Genomic DNA, 22,946 nt, shown 5'->3' with positions numbered 1-22,946 from the left:
TTGGCCGTGGAGGTGGTGGCCAGACCTGTGCTGATCTGCAGTTGCTGTAGCCGAGCCGACCAAGGCAGGAAGTTAAAGGAAGGTTGCAAATTGTGTAATCTTAAAAAAGGTAATGAAGATTTTTATAAAGCATTGGTAGATGGGAAAGAAGTTCCAGTGAAACATTGGCAATGATCTAAGCAGCACAATTTGGCTGCAGGCACTTCTTTGCTTAGACTTCTCAAGGTCACATACCTTCCTGCAGAGGACCAGGACACACACACTGTACAAGGCAGCTGGTCCTCCTCAGCCAACAAAACATCTGGTTTGGGGTTCCATAGATTTCTTCAGATGCTGGCAGCTCTCCATGATTTGGTCTTTTCTGTGGGCTGGGAACACCTGGATAGTGAAAAAAACTAAAGAAAATAAGGGCTTTTGTGAGAGCACTGCAGTAGGACCAAAGATGTTTTGCATGGAAGAGCTTCCATCTGGCCTGGCCTGCTCGAGCAGCTGAGAGCCACAAGCCAACGTTCTGGGGGAGCAGAGCACCAGACACAGCACATTCCCATGGATTTACACTGTGAGGCACCTTAGCCAGCCCTGTGTGTGTGCAGCCTGCTTAATCCTCTCTCCACGCACCACAGAGCACGAGCTGTCACTGCACATCCACCGCTCCCCTCTGACTCCGAGCAGGGATTTGCTGGGAATCATTGTTCCCTGCAGAGCACAGGCTCTGCTCTGACCTGTCCCACTCCTGTTCCCAGTCTGCTCCAGTGCCCCTCGCTGTCCCTGCTGGGCTGCCCGTGGCAGGGACTGGGCACAGACTGGCCCAGTGCTCCAAGCAGCCCCATTGTTTCATCACTGGAGCTGGTTCTATTAATAAGTGCACTGTTAGTCACTGGCATTTCTGCTGGGATGCTCCATATCTTAAAAGAGTGAGCACTGCACAGAGCTTCCAATTAGCTGGGAAATGTTTTCTGGTTCTTTGCCTAGAAGGACAGAGACAACAGTAGCATTGTTAGCAATGAGCTGCCACCTCCTAATGTTGAGTTCCAAGAATTAGTGGGTTACTAAACTACCACTGACCTGCTTTTATTATTTTTCTTAATTACTCATGAAGCTTTTAAAAAATTATATTAAAAAGATACTTAAAATTAACAGAAATTGGGAGAGTATGTATTTACAATAAATGAGTTTATTTGCACCTCTATGGCACCAAACTATTGTAAAGTAAAAAAAAGGGACAAGATTCCTAAATATGTTTTGGATTGGCTTCCTCACTGCTCAGTTCAGAAAACCAGTTCAGAAAAACCAGTCCTTTCTGAAAAACCTGCCTTTAGGCAATTGTAGTCCCTAAGCATCTTCCATCAGGATATGATGCCATATTTTCTTCCTTCTATTCATCAGACTCAACCTCTTCCCAATCCTGTGCTAGTGCCCTGCTTCTGCCTCCTCTTTCAGCTTTCTTAGCCCTGGTTCCTTTCTGCAGGGAAGGGAAGAGATACAGACCTGAAGAACTCTTTCTTTCTGCCCCCAGGAGAGAGGCTGCAGAGAGAACAGTTAATTATCCACCTCCCTCTGCCTTTGCTTGTGTGTTGTTTGGACACTAAACCACAAGACTCCAGGAAGGGACTTACACACCATGTTCTGCTTCTACTGGTGCATCTGCTCTCCTCTTTATTGTGTTTCTTTGCCTTGAAGCAGAGAGAGATCTCACCTTCAATCTGAAGCATTGCTGTCTCAATCCTGATTTTATTTAATCAGCTCAGGAAATCTATACAAAGTATTCTGTTACCAAATGAGAATGTCATATGGCAATCATCCCCAGCACAATAAACAGGGATCAATAAACTTCCCCTAGCAGCAATTTATCACTCAGTGTATCACACAGCAATCCCCTGGCTGCTATAACTGAAGGCTATTTTTAACTATTAAATATAAAATAAATATAATATAAAATATTTAACTATTTTTAAATTTAAAAATTTAAAGTGAGCACAATACAGTGAATAATGGCCCAGTACAAACCACTTCATAGGTGGAAAAGAAACCTACCATAAAAACAGCTCTTCTAGCACACAGGAAGAAAAACCTTAAGTCAGTTAAGACCTAACTATTAACAAAATAAGTGATACAAATACTGAAAACCTTGTTTTACTGTGCTTTCTGAGAGGAGATTCCTGACTTTTTAGAGGAACTAGTTACTTAGTATACAGTAACATAAATATCCAAAGCAGCATAATCAACTGAAAAATCTACTAAGTTATTGACACACAGAATATTTCTTTGTGGTTTTGAGGCATACCTGAAAAATCCATCTCAATGAGAATAAAAAAATGTGTGTTCAACCAAAAAATCAGAAAAGTCCATCCCTGTAACTTTAATTTTTTTCTTCACATTTCCACTTGTGCAGTTCTAATATTGGAGTATTGAAAAAAACAATGGGTAAAGTCCCATTATTAGAACAATTTGCCAATATTTCAGGGCTGATTTCAAATTTCCCTTTCATTAATTGGCAGAACTGGTAATTTCCCCAGGTTTGACTGAGAAGTAGAGATTTCTCCATTGGGTTATTTATTGGGCAGGGGTGCTACTTCTGCTTCTTCAGGAAAACTCAGTTCTACTTTCCTGTGACCACTGTTTGATCTCTCTTTGTGAAAGTTTGAACATTTAAAATTGTTATTGGTACTAGACCAAAGTCCCTTCTATTGAACCGTGTGGAAGATTAACCCAATGTCAGGGAAAAGCATAAACCAATCAATGCTGGCTAACAACAGACCTGATTTTGCCTAAAGGTCAGGCTTTTCTTCAAACCCAGTCTCTGAGGATGGGAAGGGGTCACTGGTGGGTCTGATTTCTTCTTTGCACTCCACTGCCAAATACTTCTAATGTGGCACCTCTAAATCAGTTTATAACTTGGCATTATTTCTTAACTGCATTTCCATGAACATAAATAAGAGCATAAAGCACACTGCATGTAGTCCTTCACTGATTTCTCAAAGTCTTGTGTGTTTTATGGCATGGGAGCTAACTAAAACCAAAATCTTAGTGTTTTTATCACAGTTCCAAGTTTGGAAAACATCTATCATATCAATGAGGTTCGCTTCAAAGAATAGCAATGTATAAAGGCTTAGATTCAATTTGTAGCAAAAAAATACGAAAAAAAAACCTAACCAGAAATGACAAGATTCTGGAATTTCTTCCTAATAATTCACCAGGCTGAACTCACACCTTCCATAACTCAAGGATACTCCTAGGTAATTCTGTTCTCATAAATGAGAGAGGAAGAGAGAGAGGGAGTTGTGATCAGACAGATATGACAGACAGAAACAGACTCTTGTCATGGCATTGTGGAAAGCAAGAAGGTCCCCCTGCACCTCCTTTTCTCCTGGATGAGCTCCTTCAGCTCTCCTCATCAGACTGGTGCTCCAGCCCCTTCCTGAGCTCCTTTCCTTTCTCTGGTCTCACTCCAGCCCCTCAGTGGCTTTTTTGTTGTGAGAAGTCCAAAACTGAACCCAGGACAGGAGGTGCCTTAGCAGAGCCCAGCAGAGGGGGACAATCACTGCCCTGGTCCTGTTGCCACACTATTTCTGACATAGGAAGGAATTGCAGTAAGCTACATACTGGGGGAACTGAGGTGTCATATGATATTACCTTCTTTCTTCTGCAAGTTATTAGAAATTTTAGCCATAAATATAGAAAACTTAATCCTGCTTACTGTGTCCTTTTAACCTCTTAAGTGACTTTCTGAAGAGGATGCAAATGGAAACCTGAAATAAGACACATGATTCAGTTTTGATGGCTAAGTAGCCACTTTTAAATAAAACAGGATGGTTGCATACTGCATAGATCTGCTTTTACACTGTAGAGGCCTTTTAGCTGATTCATCTGCAGGAATACAAATGCTTACTAAACACAAATTATAACTGTGTAAGTACTCTGCTTTATCAGGTAGAGTTCCCTTCCCCAGAAGGTCAGGAAAAAGAATGCCATATTCAGCTGGTTGTGCTGCAGCTAGGCACCCTTGGACTTCATTTCCCAGATACTGCAACTCATTCTATATTCACATCATTTAATGGACATGCAAGTTTACAATACAACGTGTCCTAATTTCTGGACATGTGAGGCAGGGGCCAGGGAAGGGCTACAAAGCAGTCTGTTCTGGGTTATGAGATGAAAACAGGTCAGTGATTCAATATTTTCTTACAAAACACTGGGTAAGAAGCATTAACTGGCAGTAAAGGTGATAGTAAGTGACAGAACAGATTCTTAGGGTTGATTAGGGACCATAAACCCACTGGATCCTCTCTTCAAAGACTGCCAGTGTGGCAAGGGAATACTTGGGTGGCTAGGAAAAGGCATTCAACAGTATAATCAAAATCTGGCAACATCTCTGTGTCACACATTCATATTGGCCAATTTCCAGTTGGCAGAGCAGCTCTATAGGGTCTGAAACAAGAGAGCACAGAGAAGCCTACACTGGTGACTGAAAAAGAGGAATGCAAAGATGACACAGAAATAGTCTTCTCCATTCAGTGCAATGCTGGGCATAGCTCAAGTGCTACTGAAGAAAACTCAGCTGCACTTGTGCTCCTATCTTTTCATTTCCCTCTGGGCTGAGACTGCTTTTAGAGCAGAACCAGCAACCCCAGCAGAACCTTGCATGTTCTTCATTTTAATCAAAGCATGTCTGCCTGGATCCGGCGTCTGTTGCTACAATACCTGACTGCTGGTAATAAATGTTAACAAAAAGACCTGCCAGACTTCCCACAGGAATGGTGTGTTTAACATTTAGCATTAGGAGAGAGCTTGTGGTGTCCCAAGTTATTCTGCTAAGCCACAGGAGGGATTGCAGAATAACAAACCCAAAATGAGGTTTTCACCTGGTGGAAAAGCTAAGGATGGCAGAAGTTCTGTGGCACCCAGGACTGCCAGAGTTGGAAGGAGGGACTCATTTCTCCTCAAGAGGAAGGCAAGTGAGCTCAGCTCTCAGCACAAAATTTGCCCCACTGTTCACAGCCCTTGTGATCTGTTGTACCCCATCACTGGCAATGCACACAATTAAATCTGACAGGAACCTAGAGGTTACAAAGCCCAGAGGAAGTCATTTGGGCATTTGCACTTTGCCTACCCTGAGGTGTTTCCCAAGGCACATCCTAGACTGACCCACTGCTTTTCCTCCCTTTTTATTTCTCCAAGAGACTGCTGCTGCATAAACCTGACAAAGCCATATAGGCAGTTCTAAATAACAACATCATCAAACTTACAGAACTTACTACAGCTCAGGACAATTGCTGTAGTTATGTGACAAACACTGCTAAACATAGCACAGGAAGATTTCCTTTTCCCTTCCTCCCCACCCCACGCATGGCTGACAGCTACATTTGTCAGATTCACAGCCTCACAGTTAAAAAAAGAAGTTAACTTCCAAAATTAAAATAATCTCCTTCAGCAATGTGAAGAGAGTCATTTACACTAGTTAAGATGTAATTTATATTCATCTCTCTCATTATGTGTACTACATATACTGAACTTGAAAGCAAGTTTTGAAAATAGATCTTTTTAATATATACTAAAAGTGAGAAATTACTAGAATATTTGCCTTTTTATCCTTCCAGAGGCAGCCAATTTTCTTTAACAATGGAAAGCCTGATCTGTTGCTGAGGTTTGAGTAACAATAAAAAGAAAAAAAAGCAAAAAAAAAAAGCACAAAAAAAAAAGGCAAAACCACAATGCCAATACTTTAGAATCCTGCAGAAACTGTGTTTTAAAAAACACCCTACCAAAATGGATCAGTTCTAAACTGCAAGCTAAAAACACTCAAAAAGTTTAACACCCTAGCTGCTTTCTCTTATAGACCTTACCTGACCATGAAGACTAAAATTTACAGTCTTGTGTGCTTAAATTCAGCTTTTAAAAGCAGATCCAAAATGCTGACTCAGCTTATATATTTCAGTTCCATTGGGTCAGACTATCAGGCTATAAAACAGGGAAAATCTAATTACATGAAGAAAAGAAATGGAGGAATAGTCAAAATCATCCTGCTATTGAGCTAACTGCAGGCAACAAGGGGGGCATTAAGTAGATCAGTTCATCAATAATGGAATATGGAGACTTTCAACACTAAGTAGGTCAGTGGTACATATTTTCTGTTTTACCCTTAGATAGTCACTCAGTAACCTGCTCACAGTGAACTCCCACTGCTTTCCTTCTCTTCTCACCTGGCATTCTTCAGTCTCACAAAATTCACCAAATCCTCCCATCCCTGCAGAGAACTCATGGTTTGAAAGTGTGTGGGGATTGGAGCTGGAGAGCTGAGGCTGTGATCCAGGGAGGGGCACTGAGAGGTGCACTGGAATTGTTTATTCTCTGTCACCTAGGGGTTTGTAAGGATACTGCCCTGTGTGCTTGCTAGCTGATGCAATTCTGCATAAATCCAATCCTGATTTCTGTATCTGATGGAATGCCTCCCATGCACAGGTGCTGCAGAGACTGTCACAAATCCGTGGGATTTTTTCAGCAATTTGAGTGGGCTCTAAATCAGTGCCTAACATGACTAAACCATAACATTTTGTGGTACTTCTATGAAACAATACTGATAGCTGTGTTTGTGTTCTTTGGCTAAGAAAATACCAGCAGAAGAATTGAAACACATGATTTTGAAATAGAGGCTGCAATGAATTATTTTTCATTATTTCTGTTAAAGAAAATTTGCTCTCCTTCTTTTTAAATTGTTGCCACAGGGATGTAAGTAGAAAACTGCCCAGACAGCCTACCAGATACTTGCTGAGTCTGTGCTGAAATTATTTCAAAGCTGATGGAAGAGGAGCTGTCCAGTTCAAAGCCAACATCATCCAGCCCTGCAGGAGGGTAGCAGGAGTGGAAATGCAGAAGCAACTGACTATTCCAAATTGTGGGAAACCATGACACCTAACACCTCCTGTAAGAATGGACTGACTTACAGAAATCTGCAGCAGGATCCTTGCTGCAATAACCAGCCAGGAGAGCCAAAGGCTGTGTAGAAAGCCAAACTGATTATTAATCCCTAAAATGATTTAATGGACAATATTTTTACTGTCACCAAACTAAATCAGAAAAACAAAACCAAACAGACTTGTTATTTCCCTAGGACTACATAGATGGTGACAATTCAGTGTGGCACACCACATATAGGAATATTGAGGTATTCAATAACAATATAATTCTAAAGAACAGGTATTAGTCAGTCTGGTAATTTCAACTGTTAAATAGCACTTCTTATTTGGGTTAGTGTGGGCACCAGGTAATACTGAACACAGTAGTGGTTCTCTAATCATAAGTTTCACTGAGAGTATCATAAAAGAAAAAGTCTATTCCTGTCCCTTAAACTCTACAAAACATTCCTTATTTCTTCTGTTAAATCAAAGCATTCATTTGAAAATGCACCTAAGATGAATAAATACTCTAGAACATAAAAATTTCAAGTCTAATGTATTTGCCACCCTAGGGTACTTTCCATTTGTCCTCCTCACTCTTCTTAACTGAACAAGTAATTTACGTGAGTAATGAAAATAATCTTATTGTGCAGCTTTTAATCTATTATTCAATAGATAAAAGGAAAGTAAAAGTCACCCTTTCTATCAATAATTCAGCCTCAGTGCTAATGCAGCCATTCAGCTGCCCCCTCATAAGGGCCTCATGCATTTTTAATGTGTTGGCTCTTTGTTAGGAGGTCAAAGATGTGAATTGTGGTTAGAAACACAGTCACCAGGTGAGGCAAGGTCAACTGAAGAAAATATTCCTATTGCAAGTGAAACAAATTAAACTGGCAGGACTGTAAAGGAAAACTGCACAGTAGGGTCCTCTGTGCCTGACTTTGCTGAGGACCAAAAAGACCAAGCCCAGGTGCCAAGGCTGCCCTGGCTGGTAAAGAACCAGGAGCTCTCAGCAGCACCAGTGGAGCTGAACAAATTTCAGCAAGTTTGTCTGATGGGCTCATGCAGCATGTGCCCCAATTCAGCCTCTCCTCAGGTACTGTTTGATAGCCTGCCTGGATCCAAACCCACACCCTGGATTTGGACAGGCACTCCCTCTGGAGCACCACAGAGGTCAAGGCTCTGATGAGAGCAGTTATTTCCCTCAGAGCCAAATTTTTACTGGTTTGGATAGTGCTATAATTTATATATATAATTTATAATATATAACCTGCCACTAAACTTCAAACCTGGGCTGCCTGGACCAGATCTCACCATCTAACAAATCCACCTGATCTCTTCAGCTTTACTTCCACTGAGGCATTTTTAGAGAATTGATCCTTAAACACCACAACAGTTTTGAAAGCCCCAGAGGCACAGATGGCATCAGTGGTCTACTTTTCTTTGCAATGTATGAATCAAGCACCTGCAAGAACAAGAACTTAGTCAGCTTTTTTTTGTCTGCTAATAAATCCCTCTGAGACTGTACTTTTCTCTAATAGTTTGGTTGTCTTCTTTGGAAAAGATTAGCATGTCAGGAAGCCTCTACAGGAGGACTGAGCACAGGCAGGCACCATCTCCTCTCAAGGCTGGCACAGAAAACTCCTGAGCTGACACTAAAGAGACAGATGAAGTTTTAGACCTCTCCCAAGAAGTGGTGTATGTGACCCTGGCACCAATCAGCTGCTGGTATCTTTGCATCCCTTCCCATTCTGTCAGACTGAGGGGCTCTGGCAGAGATTGAACCCTGCTCATGTTTGTGGAACAGAGCATTCCTTCCCCAGGATGAGAGGTTCATTGGGACACGAGGTTCCAATCCATGTTACTCCTCTGCTAAGGGGGCTACATGTCAGCTGATCTTCTGTACTGGAAATGGTTCCCTTTTATTTTTGCCTCTTTAGGTTTAAACTCCTCATGACCCAGCATGTTTTAGGGCAGAAAATGTAAAGGATTTGCCATATTTTATCATGGTTCAAAATGAAGCAAATAAATCTTTATGTAACATTTGGCAATTTCTCTCTAAGCTTATTGCTGTCCAGCCTTCTTCAATAAGAGGAAGTGATATTAATTTGTTCCTGAGAATGGAAGCATTCATTTTACATCTGGAACAACTCCTGTGTGTCATATCACTGCTTTGTGTAGATTTCCATTCCAGTGGAGCTTAGCAAAAACTTATTCAGACCTATGTAATGGTTGTTTACTACCAAAACATACAATTAGCCTTATAAATACACTAAAGAGGTAAAAATGAGCAGAATTTTGTAAGCTCTAGCACCAAGCTGACACAGAAAAGCTTCAGGCAAAAGTCAGGCAAGTGCAATTTCAGTTTTGCAGGAGCAAAGAATAAAGATCATGTAACCATTTCTGTTACTCCACGACCACATACTCCAGACCAGGATGTTTGATTTCCTACCCCTTTCCCCTCCTTCTCCCCACATGTTAAGGATCAAATTTTGGGGCTGTACTCCAAAGGGCTGGAAATGATGTCTAGAAATGACAATGCAAAACAAACACCCACATGTGGATGCAGACAGATGGAATAGTACAAGGAAAATGAGAGCACCCATTGGCCCTTCAGAAATGGAAGCATCACCAAGGTTTTCATACTTTTAGGAACGGACTTGCAAACACAAGAAGCCCCATGGGACAAAACATTGCATTTCTTCATTGAAGGCATAACAAGGAGAAAGTGCAGACTCTAATTGTTGACTAATCATAAACAACAGTAAATATTTAAGTAGACCAGGATACAACTGACAGGCAGAGATTGGCCCTCAGAACCTTGGAGAGGGGTGTTAACCACCAAATCATGGATCTCACAGAGTAAGAGAAATGAGGGAAAATACACAAAGCAACACATATTTGGGTTTGCAGAATCAGACAGAAAAATACTGATTTCAAATGACAGTATTCTGACTGGATATGAACAGGCAAGACTGTGCTTATCAAGGCCAGAGGAAAGGCAAATTTTGATACCTTAGAAGTAATATAAACAGAACATGAGCTACAGCCTTAGACATATGGATAAAAGGATTTTATGCACAGAGTAAAACAGATGCAGACAAGCCTGGATATGAGAACAGACAGAGAATTTTGAGTCAAAGAGCAGTGCAGTGACTTGCAAGATAGTGGGCTCTACCAGCAGAAGAAAAAGAGTTGGCTCAGGAAAATTAATTGCAAACATACTTAGAGCAGTTTGCTACTTACTCTTGGTTGCTGGGAGCTTGTTTGCTGACCCTAACTTTAGCAAGTCAGCAAATGCAGCGTAGATGTGCAGCACAAAGATGACACAGGGTTCATTGCAGCCCAGACTGGCTGTGCCCTGCAGACACAGCCAGCTTGCACTTGGCAATCAATGAGCCAGATGCAATTGGAACACTGCTAACTGCCTGTAAATGATGCATTTTTTAAAAAACTGAACCATTTGAGGGGCTGTATTGCATTCATTACCATTTCAATCAACAGCAGCACAATGTAGCACTGACGAGATTTAAATGACTATCCAATATAAATAATCTGAAAGGCTCGGGATAGCTGGGGCAGAGATCATTTACAGATTATTTCATTTTAGGCTTCCTATTTGGCTAAGATTTTGCACACGTGAACTTGTCCCATGCTTCAGCCTTAGCTATGTAGGCAGCTCTTTCAGCGAGAGAGATAAGAAAAGAAATAAGGTTGAGGAAGGAGTAATGGAGGCGTGGAAAATTGATTTTCAGACTGACTGTGACCTTGACTCAGAGGTTGAACGCGAGCTGTGAAGCAGACAATGAGGACAGGAACAAGCTGCAGACAGCAAAACAGCAAACTTTGTTTGGAATTAGAGATTACAGACAAATTCTGACGGCCTGTCCTGTGCCCATAATCAAGTGCAGTACGCATGTGATGATATTTTGACTTGCAGGGATCGTTGGGTATTTATGAGAGCACAACAGAGCTCACACACTGTTTCTCTCAGAGATAGCATTTCAGAAGGCTGTTATTCAAGACACTTAAGATGAAGAAAAAAATGAAATTTTTATACAGTGCATCAATTATTTTACCAAATTCTGTTAATTTCATTTGTTCACATGCTCATAAAAGATTTAATCTAACTCATTTTCTGCTCTGAAATTTTTTATGATGGGTCTGAAATAATGCAAAGTTTTACAGAAAGAATGTAGCCATGGAGGAAGACAAAACCACTGGTTTCTGATAAACCACATGTGATGTAGTTAAGAAAAGCAGAGAAGAATGGCTAGAGTGGTTTATAATTTGCAGTTTGTCACCAAGTTATGGGGTCAGACACAAATTGTTAAGAACTAGAGAACAACCAAGGACCACGTTACTACTACAGGACTGTTTCTCCAGCAAGGAGCAGTTAAAGAGGCTCTCTCTTTATTGTGATTTTTCTATTGTGTAGCTCAGGGAAAGAAGGAGCTAGCAAGTTAGGCCAGGTCCACACTCAGAATGCTTTGTCAGCACAGGATCATGTATTATAATATTATGCAGCATATTATGCTGGCACAGCATTCCAAGGCAGATGCAGCTTATAACAACAACAAAAAAAAGGTTTTTACAGTATAACTTCTTAATTACCTGGGAGTGACAAGTTGGGTTTTATGCACAAGTGACTTGTGGCAACATAACTATTTGTTGGGTTATGCAACAACCCAGGGGCTGAACTGTGCATAACTGTGCCATCACCAATCTGTAGAACAGTCCTGGCCTTTGAGCCATGGGGGAACCTCTGCTCTGCCTAGAAAACATTGTTTTGGCTTCTTAACACCTCTGGAGTGGCATGTAATATTGGGAAAGGATAGGGAATACAAAGTAGATATTTTCTCTGTCTAAAGCTCATTCTGACACAGACAATTTGAGTTCCACAAGCAAACAAAACTGCACAGTGCTCAGAGATATAATATTACAGCATCAAGGTCCTCTGGTCCTTGCACAGAGAGCCTGTGATCTCTCAGGACACCAGCACAGCTGCAGTGTTTCTGTGTGGGCAGTCAGCCTTCAACTGCATTGAAATCCAACCCAGTAGTATTGGGAATTTCCTACAAAATATGTTTCTCAATAGAAATCACAGTACTTATTTTTCTTAGTGTGCATTAGTGTGCTCAAGGTGCCATTCTGAAATGGTATGTGTTCTGAAACTGAAGTGACTGGAAAATAAAAACCCTCCATTTTAAAAAAAAATCAGGCCAATTTATGATCACAGTTTTTTAAAGAAATACTTTTTTTTTATGGAAAGGGAATCTTTGCATATCTCTGTGGCAGACCATTAAGAAAGGATATCTGCCTGTTCTGTGCATGCTGGTTATGATCAATTCTGTTCTACAGTAAAATTTTCTAGGTAGTGAGGAATTTTTCCTATTTCCTGAAAGCGTTTTTTATTGTCCCAGTAAAACTGAGTTTTCACATATATTTAAATTTTTGAAAAGCAGAATATTCCCCATCTTTAAATAATTCCATCATAGAATTCCCAGCTAACTCAATCTACACAACCAGAGCAATTAGCTCTGCATGATAGCGGAGCTATTAAATAACCTTGGCATCAAGGTTACAGCAGTTCAATGGCCAGGCTAGACAAAGAATGCCTCAGGGCATTCCCTCATGGTAGAAACAGCTCTTGCAAAGGACCTGCCTCAATTTCCCATTCCCAATGTCTCCTGAAGTTAATCAGCTTTTTTTTTTTTGGTGGGGGGGTTTGGGGTGGGAGTGGCTGTGGTGGTGGGGCAGAGGTGGGGGACATGGAAGTCTTTATTCTTAACTGATGTTACTGAGCTTCCAGGCCTGACTTCTTGACTTAGAATCAGCTTCTCCTGTTCCTCTTCAGCTGCAATCAGCAGGCTTTTCTCCAGCTTGGAGAGTCCATAGATTCATGTTCGACTTCACTCATCCAATCACTCTCGATTCTCAGGCTGACATAACAGGCGTATCTTTGTCCCAGATGAGAGAAGGAGAAATTTTACAATGCAAGATTCTGCATCCCAAGCCCTTAGGGGGACAGTGGCCCTACATTCTAACTTGCTCTTGGCATTAAGAACTCCCAAGACACTCTTCTCTCTAACAAAGGCTACATCAAATATTTTTAAAACAGATTTCCTTAGGCACACAAGCAATTGATCTTGCAAAACATTCCTTCTGGCCTTAAGGGCCGAGTGTTCAAAGTATGTACAATGAGGCTTATAAATTAAACTGCTAAAAATCACATGAGAAAAAAGGAGAAAAAACATCAAATGCGAATGTAGGAGCAAGGAACTGAGAGTTGGAACATCACTGGGTCTATCACACAGTTTTAATTTGCAGGTAGAGTGGAGATGTCGTGAAAACTTCATCATAAAAGAGGACCAGCTCGGGAACTGAGTCATTTAATAATGTCAGTAAGGACTGAGCTGATATTCACTCATGAACTCTAGGGAATCTGCAGATGAAATGACTGTGCTGCTGCCTAGGAAATACTAAAGAGTCAGGTGTTCTGTGAGAGAACTGGACTTAGTGGGGATGATGATATGGGAAGTTACAGGCTGCAATTGCCAGACACACAGTCAGGACCTGAGAATTCAGCTGCCACACCTACCCCTGAGCCTGCTGCAGCCCTCTCCTCCTCTCTCCCCTGCTGCTGTTCTGCTGTGCCACCTCGTGCCCACCAGCTGACACTGCTGCATGGCACAGGACACCGGCACATCCCTAAAATCCTTCACGGTGGACTTTCTGAGACCAGAGCAATGCAGACCTGTGCCCAGGGACACAGCTGCAAACAGGTGAATACAGAGCTCTGCACTGTCAAAATCCTTTCTGTATTCTTGTGAAGGCCCAGATGCTCCCAGATGTTTTCAGACTTTCAGTGATTACAGCCAGAGTTTTGAGTTCACTGCAATTGAGGTTAGGTAAGATCTGCATGGCAGATATTTCTCACAATTGCTACCAGAGCCATTATTGCACTGTCTGCTGTCCTTGTCCTCTGGGCTGTCAAGCAGCATGTCCCAGAGCAGGGAATGCATATTAAGAAATTCCTTGTCCTTTACCAACTATGATGCTGACATGTAGTATTTTGAATAACCACGTGACCACCTTGTGTTTTTTACTTACTTCATTGTAAAATGGATGACACTTATTTATTTCAGCAGGCTGACAGAGCTTTGGCATATTTTTCACAGCAGATGGAGCTTTAGAGATCTGCAAATGACATTGCTTTAACAAACTGGCAGAAACACATTTCTGACGACAGGGCACACTCTGGGAGCTTTGCAGAGTACATTCAACAGAAGGAAGCACAGCAATCCAAAAAGCTGAAGAAGGTCTTTGCATTTAGCAGATTTTCATATTATTTGTCCAGGCATATTCAAAACCTCTTTGATTTTTTCAGGAGCTGCCAACATTCAGGTTACATGGGGACTTTCAGGTGCAAACCCCCTCGCTTTTGGCAAGCATCCTGAATGAATCTGGCATGGCAAAGAAACTCTTCCTCTAAGCAAAAAATTGTAGAAATTGTACAACTTGTGAGTCTACCTGATAAACTCCTCACTGCAGTCGACCAGGCCTCATCCGTCCTGCCATGGAAAGCCCAGTCACAAAACACATTGTTATAAATGATTTTCAAATTTCCAAACAATCAAATCTAATTAATTGATAATATACTTTAATAAGTTGGATACAAAATAATAAAAAAATACAATTTAGTAAAAGAATACAATTTAGTAAAGAAAGGTAAAATTTAGTAGATATATTCAGATATATATTTCTATATATATGTGAATATAGTTGGCAAGTAATTAAGGATGGTTAAGGCATAAGCAAAACCTACTGGGGTACGGGGAGGGCTTCTCACCCCACCTCATGTACAGAATCAGTGTATAAGCTGAATTTATACACTGTATGCTTATACATATTCATTAATGTTTGCTGTAAGTTTCCTCCTATTTCTGATTTTTCTGACTTTATGTCACTTTTCCTCACGGCACATGCCTCACTTGTTGTTAGGAGGTCTTCAGTCTTCTTTTGGTGGTCTTTTGGTGAAGGCTTCTCCTCTTCCTCATTGTCCTTTGGATAACCTTACAGGTTTACATGTGTGTACGAAGTGTTGTGTTATGTTAGTCTACTAATTAGTCTGATATTTACTGATTTTTAGGCCCAATGCCTAAATTTGTTCTAATTTTGTCCATCTCAAGGCTGTTTTGGTCCTGAGACACCATTTATCTTCTAAACTCCATCCTGTACCTCAATTTTGACATGTAACATCTGCAAAGGGGTACATCTGCCTTGTAAGAGTATTTTTCTTGATTGTTTCTAATAAAAACTTTAATAACAGTTACAATTTAGTTAGCAGGAATCAATTCCATTTATTACACCATCTATGATGTAGAAGTGCTGCAGCTCGGACCTAGCAGCCCCACAAGGAGGGGTCAGTGCTCCACCAGTCAGTGCTTGGGCTCCGCAGGGAAAATCCTCAGCAGCGCCAGAGGGGAAAACTGCTCCAGCGGTGCCTTCTAACCCATGGAAAAAACAGCCTCCACATCAAGGAAAACAAACTATAGCAAGCTCACGAGTACCACAAATTCCTGTGCTGGCCTGCCAAATACCACTGCAGTATTTGTGTTTGGGATTCTCAAAGGATTAGGCCTCCTCCTTGTTTGGGAAGCGTGCCTGGGTCAGCAGAGCAGGCAGGAACGCAGCAATTCCCAGCACTCCGGACACAAACTGGGGAGTCATTTCTGCTGCTGCCCAGGGACACTGCTTGTGTACAGGAGGCCCTGAGCATCAGTTTCTGAGTAAAAATAACCCCTTGAGTATTGAATGAGTTTAAAGATGTCTTATATTAATATTTCCAGTTACATGAAATGTAAAGATAGTTAGGGGACAATAACTGGTTTTGACTTAAGTAAGCCACCTCTAAGCACATTTTAAATGTTTTCTGGTTTCTGGGGTGACTTTTATCAGTTGAATTTCTAAGGCCTATTTTCAGAGATTTCACTGAGAATTGGGTGAGAGCAAGCTCCTGCTGGCACAGAGATGGCTTTGGTGACAAAGTTCCCCCTGTTCATCAGGCAGGCTGTCCCCCACTGCCTGCCCACTCACAGCCCTGGTGCCTGCTCCTCTCAAAGGGAATCAAGAGTGCAGCAGGAGCCATTCTCTGAACTGCATCCAGGAGAGCCTGCTAGTGCCAATACACCAGAGAGGTCTGAATCTGCTGAGCTGATCAGGTTTTTTAGGAGTACCTTAGGCAGGTGCTTAACAAGACCCAGAGGAGGAGTAGGCATATTCTTTTCTCTACTGCCTCATTCAACCTGGACTTCTTTACATTAGTGCCTTCCAACCCATGATGAGAGTCCTTTAGATGAGCTCAAGAAAAGGACTCTGCCTGCAAGAGGACACAAATGACACCAGAAACAGATTGAGCTGTCCAAATGCATTTGCTCTGTTTTAGTGCCACTGCTGCCTGTGACAGCAGCAGAGACAGATATGTCACAGGAAAAGAACAGGACAACAACCAAGAAAGGGAAAGCTGAGAGGTGTGGGCTGGGTAGGAGGGGCAATGAAAATATTAAATTCTATTAAATATTAGATTATTAAGACAATATTAAAGCAAAACAAAACTGATTGTAGCTTTCCACCTTCAGTTCTTTAAGTGAGGTTCCTCTGAAAAAAGACTGGGAAACCATTACACTGCATCACTGGAAAGAATCACAAAAAAGCTATGACCACCTTTTTAGAAATAGTGAGGGTTTTGGGGATTGCTTTACTTATCTCATGAAAATTCAGATGCCTAATGACAAAACTCCTGCTGTAAAAACACTTGCAGGAAGATGCAGATGGCATATGGTACACAGTTGACAAGTTGCTCTTGACTAGTTTGTCTAAACAACAGGAAATTCTTATGTCATAGCTAATCTGACTCTGGTTACATTCTGGTGGCAGCTGGTTTTTATTTCTGCTTTTAGTTATTTTCCTTCCTTCACTCGCCAATATATTTTAAATAAAAACCTGGAACAAACATGTGAACATTTAAATTGTTTTTGCTTATATTGCAGGTGCAACACTGAAGAATCCATTTGTAGATATGGATGCACCCTCAAAACACAGCATAACATGACAGTTCCATGACGTTGTACCAAGACCAGAATCAAGAAGGATTTCTCTCTGGAGATCTCAGCAGAAGTGCTGCAGTAGAAAATAATGCCAGTCTGTTGGAATGACAGGCACAATTAGGAGTTCTGGACAACCACACACCCCTGAAGCCATAGTTGCAGATGGCTGGTAACTAAAACTCTTTTTTAAAAACAAACCAAATCCAAGTTCAGTAGGATTTTGAAAAAATTCATGCCATGATAAGGTTTAAGAAAAAAAATGATAGTATATATGTCATACTGTGCCACACAACAATTGAAAAGATCCCTATATTTTTAAAACACAGGCACGTGCAGAATGAGCTTTCATATGGGAAGCTGATACGAAGAGGTAAAATTGTTTTCTGTTGTACTAATTTTTCTTTAATTTTAGAGAAAAGCTTTATATATTTTATGTCAACCAAGCCACCGGGTTCTAGACTGCAGATTACACTGGTATGGTAAGATTTACTGCCTTGGAAAAGGTATTTTTTAAACAAACAAAAATATAAGGAAGCGGAATATAATATGCCCTATATTGTCCAAAGACATGTGTTTATCACAGCAGAAAGTGTGAATAGAATAATGAGTTCTATGTAAAAGTCACCATCAAAATAGAAATTATTTGATTCCATTTTAAATGAGAGAAAACATGTTTTTAATATCCATGATAACAGCTGTGTTTAACCTCATACGGAGTCTTCCTTTTCTAATTGAATAGTTCTCAAAGTACTAGATAAGAGACACTGTTAAGCCAGTTTTCAGTTTCTTGTGGCATTCTTGGAGTTAGTTTAACAGAACAGTCATTTTCATACCTCAGTTCAAATCTGGTCTTGGCTCTCATATTTTGAGAATAAATTGAAAAAAAAAACAACTATGCTTTGTAGATGAAACCTGATGATTAAATGTTCCCCTGTGGCCATATGGTGTGTTTGTGGAGATCTTTACAGCCTCCTGTTGGTATCCTGCACTGGACAGTATTTAGGGGCATTATCTTTGCCCTGAGATTTGTTGTCATGGGGAAATGTGGCAAAAGGACATGAGGCTGGAAACTGCAGCTAGGGAAAAATACCTTAGATTAGATGCCTGAATTTTGATATCAAAATTAATTTCTACCTTTGATCATTAATAATGTAAAGAATATATAGCCACAGTATTTAAGAGATGTTTGCATTTTGCAGAATCTGGGATTTAAAACGCATGATGTAGCAGGACTATGAAGTTATAAAGTGAAATCACATCCCCTAGCTATGGAGCTTTCTCAGTATTACTTGACACTTATGAAGAGGAGAGCTTCTCTCTCCAACACCCCAAGACTCCCAGCACAAATTAACTTTGAGAATGCAGTCATTTTACCACAAGTATCTCCTGAAAATACAGATTATAAGCATTTAAGACCCTCTTTCACGGCACACAACAATATTTCTGAAGACAGCTTCAAAGTTGCCATTTAACCTACAAAACACCAATGAGTTTGTCATACAGGCATTTTTCCCTAAAAAGTGGCACATCAGAATTGAGCTAACCAAATAATAATAAACATAGGGCTAAATATTCCAGCAACAGACAATCTGTACAAAAACTAGTTGTTCCTCACACAAGTGATTCCTTTGCTTTTGAAATTACCACAGTAGCCTCCTTCACCACCTTCAGCTCACCAGCATCTCTTGTAATGAAGAGCCCAGAACCTCGAGGGAGCACAGGCAGAATTTCTCATCCTTGTAGCACACTTGTCCCTGGATTTTAGGTTGAGTAACTGACTTCATGGAGGACAACAAAGAAAGAAAGAAAAAAGTCATCTTGCTTCCATACAGCAAAGGAGACATTGTTTCAAAGGAGACTGTTATTTATCCCACACTACAGGCACAGAGCAACAGATGATTTGTCTGACTTTATTTACCTCCCAAACTGGTGTCTTTCTCCTGCTGTTGCTGCTCTTCTCTCTCTAAGCCCAGCTCATTTGTAACAGCTAACCACTCCCTGCTGCTGTCTGCAAACCAGAGGGAACAGACACAGACAAGACAGATGGGCTTTTGCTGCCCTTACCCATGTCCAGCATTGACATCGATGGCCTGTCCAGGTCCCTCTGGATGGCATCCCTTCCCTCCAGCATGCTGACTGCTCCACGTTTCTTGGTGTCACCAGCAAACTTGCTGGGGTGTGCTTGGTCCCACTGTCCACATTAAACAGGGGCAGTCCCAAAGCCCTGGAGGAATGTCACTTGTCACTCTCCAACTGGACATCAAGCTGTTGACCACAACACTTTGAGTGTGACCATCCAGCTCCTTCCTTATCCACTGAGTGGTCCCTCCACTCTCTGGGTGTCCAGGGATGTCATGTGGGACAGTGTCAAATGCTTTGCACAGATCCATGTAGATGTGAGTTCCTGTCCCCTTGACCACTAATGCTGTAACTCCACCAAATTTGCCAGGCATTATTTGCCCTCAGTGAAGGCATGTTGGCTGTCCCAATCACTTCCATGTTTTCCATGTGCCTTAGCACAGTTTCCACAAGGATCTGAGCCCGTGACCTTGCTGGGCACAGAGGTGAGACAGATTGCTCTGTAGTTCTCCAGGTCTTCCTTTTTTCCCTTTTTAGGGATGGGGGTTGTGTTTCCCCTTTTCCAGTCATTGGGAATTTCACTGGACTGCTGTGACTGCTCATATATGATTGATAGTGGCTCAGCCACTTCATCCACCACTTCCCTCAGGACCTGCAAATGCATCTCATCAGATTCCACAGGCCTTTGCACCTTCAGGTTGCTTAGATGTACTTGCACCTGATCTTCTACAGTTCACAGCTCTTCATTTTCCCAGTCCCTGCCTTTGCCTTCTGTGACCCAGCCAGTGTGGCTGGAGCACTTGTGGGTGAAAACCAGTGGAAAAAAAAAGTGAGTAACGCAGCCTTCTCTGTAACCTGAGTAACCAGGTCTAATGTTTCCTTCCAGACATGGCTCTTAGTTTCCCTAATCTTTCTTTCTAATCAGCCACATAAGTATGGAAGCTATTCTTGGTGCCCTTGATGTCCCTGACCAGATTTAATTCTATCAGGGCTTTAGCTTTCCTCACCTAATCCCTGTCTGCTCGCACGATGCTGGTGAGAACAATTTCTGTGTATTCCTGTGTATATACACAATTTCTGTGTATACCAGACTACCTGTTCTTTCCTCCATCCTCATTGACTTATTTTTTGTGCTTGTTCAGGAGATTCTTGTTCATCCATGCAGGCTTCCTGGCTTTTTTACCTCATTTCCTCTTTTTTCGGGATGCATTTCTCCCGAGTTTGGAGGAGATGATCCTTGGGTATCAACCAGCTTTCTTGGACCCCTCTTCTCTCCAGGGCTTTATCCCATGGTATTCTACCAAGCAGAATACCTTAAGAGCCAAAGTCTGCTCTCCTGAAGTCCAGGGCAGTGATCTTGCAGTGCAGCCTCCACACTCGCACTCTGACCCTCCAAGGTTCTGGGTTCAGTCCATGCTGCCAGAAGAACAACTGTGAAGCTGCATTCCACACCATGGAGAAAATGATTGTGGGCAGTCTGTTCTAGTTCTCCCTGTGGAGCTGCATGGCTGCTGATGCAATGCTGGGGAAAGCTCAAAAATCTTTGGGGCTTAATCAATCTTCATTTAAAGAGCCAACAGAAAATTTCCCTCCTCAGGGCCACATTAAATAAGGTATTTACTAAGATTGGCTGTACATGATTTTAAGGGAGAATCTTTAATTTAAACTTGTTATATCACCCAAGCAAAACCTCTTTAAGAAATGAAGATAGTCTGGTGAAATTAACGGGAATGTTAAATATTCACTGCATATAAGTATTCAATTTCTCATGCAGCATGTAGCTGTGAGAACGGCTTTCTTCAGCCTGCATTTGCTGTTAGATGGATTTTTTGACTTTTCGATGGATGTAACAGAAAATTAAGATAAAATATGAAAACTTTTTGATATTTTTCTGGGTACAAAACTTCAGAGCAGCTTGTATGAAACTGTTCACCTACTTCTTGTCCTGTTTTTGCAAGAATGGAAGCAGTGACCAGTTGTACCCAGACAAAGATCAGAATAATAATTAAAAGAACAATACCATTGTACTGAAGACAACCTCCAAAAAGGAAAAAAAGGGTTTTTCCCCCTCCCTTAATCTTATGGTTCATTAAAATGTAAAAACATTGTTCTGGAAAAGTTATTTAAAAAAAAACTGTACTCTTCTCAAGGCATCAGTTCTTGGCATTCCTTCTTTTAATGCAGAGTTCAGTGGAATTTCAGAGGTATTTTTTGAGCTCCCAGCACAAAGACCAGGTACCTGAGTACCCTTAACAAACCCACAGTTCTGCTTGAGTGGAGAGAGCATTCACCCCTTAAAAAAACTGCAGTGCAAATAATCTCACACTAGTAAAAATGTCTGAAATAAATGTAGGAAGAAATGCCAGGCCTGTATGAGCTGTCAGGCAGGTGTTCCTTCTAAAAGCAAAGTATTAAAATGTCAGTCAGGAATCCCAGTCAGATGTAAGGGACGGGGACTTAGACACAGGTCCCAGAGCAGCACTTGGCTTCACTCACAATATTCCATTTTTCAAAGTAAGCTGGAGTATTTGGTGGCAGGATATTGGAAATGCTTACACTTTACAGCAAATGCACAGGACGCACAATACCATTTTACTTGCACAATAAAGTTGCAGGTAAAATGATGAATATTTAAGAGAGAAAAATGTTACATATTCTGACTTCTACTTAAGGAAAAGACTAAAAGTCCCGGATTGAAAATGTATATGCATGTTAGCTATATATTTATATATAAAATAAGTGTGTACACACACACTTAAAAAAAGGATTTGTGCAAACTTAAGTTCAAGAATAGGGAAGAAATCTGAAGAAAGTACCTTTTAAAAATCTGAGTAGCAGATTAATAAAATTTCAGTACAAACATGGTTTATTATGTAACTAAGATACATGCATTTATATGCTGTTTAATGTATTTTGTTAACTATTTTTCATATATGTCATATCTAATGTACATATGCTTTATGTATTATATTTTAGTTACCATATTCTACATTACATATTAAAGTCACTTGGATTCAATCTTGTTTGGTCTCTAGTCAATATCACATTATTGTTTTATATGACATTATTGAATTACTATTTTCCAGATCCACAAATTCTTTATTCAGAGGAAAAACCCCTCCTACTGCTTATGAATATTTTCTTTATTATTTTCTTTAAATCCCCAACCTCTATCAAAGGCTTATAGAAGCAAAATTCACTCCTTCTCTAATTCTTCTCCTCTGTGTAGGACAACCTGACTTATCAATCAATCAATCAATCAATCAATCTGCACTGGGAGAATCAGAATATCAAGATCAAAATACTGTAATCTTATCCTGATTGTCTTATATTGAGCATTTAAATGGATTCAGTCAAAAGCATCTGTCACTCAATTACAAGGACTTTTTAAGTTCTTTTAACAATTTGCTTAATGTTAGCATAATTGTAACGTTGCATTAATGCTCCCAAGTAGAAAATTGCAGAAAGGGAAGGAAGGAGCTCAGTTTTCCCATGATGGAACACCAATATGCTGAAAGCTGGCACAATCTGAAATGCAACAGTGCTCAAATGCAAGAAAGTACTCACCCATAAAGTACTAACCTTATGTTCCTATCACGGGGTCCCTTAGAAGGTGCATCTTGAGTAATGAGGAAGGGAATGCTAATGAAAATGAAGGCAACTGATGATGCATTATGAAGGAGCACCTTATGTAACAGACATGGAACAAAGAAAGGCATGTTGCTGGCATTGCAGAAATTAACAAAACACCATGAAACACACCAGGCAGTGTGCTAGGGATGAGCCAGATAACAACCCATGGTGCTCTTTGGTACTCTCTGGGTGAACACGTGTTGGCACAGGCCAAGGGGGGCTGGAGCACTCA

General features: G+C 40.9%; 1 protein-coding gene across 2 annotated transcripts in view; it reads left to right on the top strand.

Moving 5' to 3' along the window:
• Positions 1 to 22,093, top strand: part of AMER3 (APC membrane recruitment protein 3) — a 42,620-nt gene extending 20,527 nt beyond the window's left edge. The window contains exon 3 of one of the 2 annotated variants that reach the window (XM_015638237.3): positions 16,946 to 22,093. The gene's annotated coding sequence lies outside the window, so the exon portion shown is untranslated. Of the gene's footprint in view, positions 1 to 6,722; positions 11,472 to 16,945 lie in introns of those variants that run through there. The other variant, XM_015638239.3, reaches the window with a different exon arrangement.
• Positions 22,094 to 22,946: the final 853 nt, after the last annotated feature.

Source organism: Parus major, chromosome 9, assembly GCF_001522545.3.
Source record: "Parus major isolate Abel chromosome 9, Parus_major1.1, whole genome shotgun sequence".
Taxonomy (NCBI): domain Eukaryota; kingdom Metazoa; phylum Chordata; class Aves; order Passeriformes; family Paridae; genus Parus; species Parus major.
This window is presented reverse-complemented; position numbering and strand designations above follow the sequence as displayed.